Raw genomic sequence first — 2,138 nt, forward strand, 5'->3', positions numbered from 1 at the left:
GATTGGGCATTCAGACCTTGCTTTTCCTGCTTTTCACCAACTATAGATGGACATTCACACCTTCTTGCAGCCGAACACTTCCGCTCCACCTTTTAGGTTTCTATCACACCTTTTTTTTCACCGCATTTTATAGATTATGGTTGGAAATTCTGAACCACTCATCCGAAGACCTCTCCTCCCGCTTTTGTTAATATATTTGAACTTTAGTCAGACATTCACACCTACTTGTAGCCGAACACCACCTCTCTAGCTTTTGATGAGGTATGGTCCGGGATTCTTACCGTTTCTAACACATTTTTCAGCAATTATGGTAGGATATTCACACCTTCTTGCAGCTGAACACCTCCTCTCCCACTTATGATCATGTGCGGATTGATTTTCGAAAATTTTCTTTCATGTTTTCTAGCAATTAATTATGGACATTTAGACCTTCTTGCAGCTGAACACCTCCGCTCCCACTTTTGATCATACATTGTCAGGCATTCGCACCTTGTCTTACCCGCTTTTTACAAACTTTAGTCGAACATTCACACCTTTTTGCAGCCGAACACAGTTTTTTGCAGCCGAATTTGGGCATTCGCACCTTTTCATACCCACTTTTTACCAACTATGGTCGGACATTCACACCGTCTTACAGCGGAACACCTCCGCTCCCTCTTTTGATGGTGTATGTTCGGGCATTCGAACCTTTTCTTACCCGCTTTTTACAAACTATGCTCGGACATTCAAACCTTCTTGTAGCCGAACACATCCACTCCTGCTTTTGATGATGTATGGTATGGCATTCGAACCTACTTGTTGCCCGCTTTTCATTAATTATGGGTGGACATTCACACCTTGTCGCAGCCAAACACCCTGTTTCGATCATGTATGGTTGGACATTCGCACCTTTTCTCACCCGCTTTTTGCAAACTATGGTCGGCCATTCACAGCTTCCTCTCCACCATACTTGTATGGTGGGATATTCACACCCACTTGCATCCGAAGACCTCCGCCCCCACTTTTGTTGATATTTAGTCGGTCATTCGCACCTTACCCGCTTTTGGCAAACTATGGCCTTCTTGCAGCCAAAAACCTCTGATCTCGCTTTTGATGATGTAAGGTTGGGCATTCAGACCTTGCTTCACCTGCTTTTCACCAAATATAGTCGGACATTCACACCTTCTTGCAGCCGAACACTTCCGCTCCACCTTTTAGTTTTCTATGGGGCATTCACACCTTTATTTTCACCGCATTTTATAAAAACACCACAGGAACACCGTATTGAGGCTTTGTTCTGACCGCTCATTCGGTGTCGCGTTTCTTTCAAGCATTTCTCCTGGTTAGCCCGCACTCGGCTCGCTCCCAGAGCCGTGTTAAAGTCTACTTTGCATTCACTCTCTTTTCTCAGCAGACTAAAAGAAACTTCCATCCTGCACCGCTGTTAGCTTTTTCACAAGAGCAGAGGAGAGCGCACCGTTCCCAGCGGCACTGCAGCACCGGGTCGATGCTTGGAGTGAACGGAGCAAGCTCCTTTTTCAACTCCTATTGATAAAAATCCATTTAATATGTAGTCCTTGCATAGACATATCACATATTAAACTGATAAGTACAGATGGATTATGTGCAATTAGTAAAGAGAGTAGAGGACGATCTCTCTCGTTGGAAGTCCTTACCTATATCACTTATGGGGAGAGTTACAACCATTAAAATGATGATACTACCAAAAGTTAACTATTTATTCTCAATGATCCCCATAAAACCATCTGCTACTTGGTTTAAGTCACTAGATTCATGCATCTCCAAATTTCTGTGGAAAAACAAACCACCACGTATTAGTTTAAAAACCCTACAGAAGACCAAGGACAGTGGTGGATTAGATTTACCTCATTTTCAGCACTATTCCTTAGCCAATAGGTTACAATATATATAAAAATGGTTTAAACCTTGTTGTTGTCACAGTTCCCAGAGACGTTGTAATCGTTGAGGATTCTATATTCACCCCCTCATTAGAGGCACGTGTTGCAGATTGATGACACTGAATCTTCTTCTCTGTTCATTGCTGGCATCATTCCCAGCATCGTAAGTGTTCGTGGCATTGTTAGCCTCTTCTTCTGGATCTTGATATCGAGCATCCTTTTGTATTTCTGGTTTGTAAG

General features: G+C 43.0%; 1 pseudogene; it reads right to left on the reverse strand.

The window, feature by feature from the left end:
- Nucleotides 1-1,445: 1,445 nt before the first annotated feature.
- LOC140285401 (U2 spliceosomal RNA) lies at nt 1,446-1,622 on the reverse strand (annotated as a pseudogene).
- Between the last annotated feature and the right edge of the window lie 516 nt (nt 1,623-2,138).

The sequence above is a fragment of the Leuresthes tenuis genome, unplaced genomic scaffold (assembly GCF_036924035.1).
Source record: "Leuresthes tenuis unplaced genomic scaffold, fLeuTen1.0.hap1 SCAF_40, whole genome shotgun sequence".
NCBI lineage: Eukaryota > Metazoa > Chordata > Actinopteri > Atheriniformes > Atherinopsidae > Leuresthes > Leuresthes tenuis.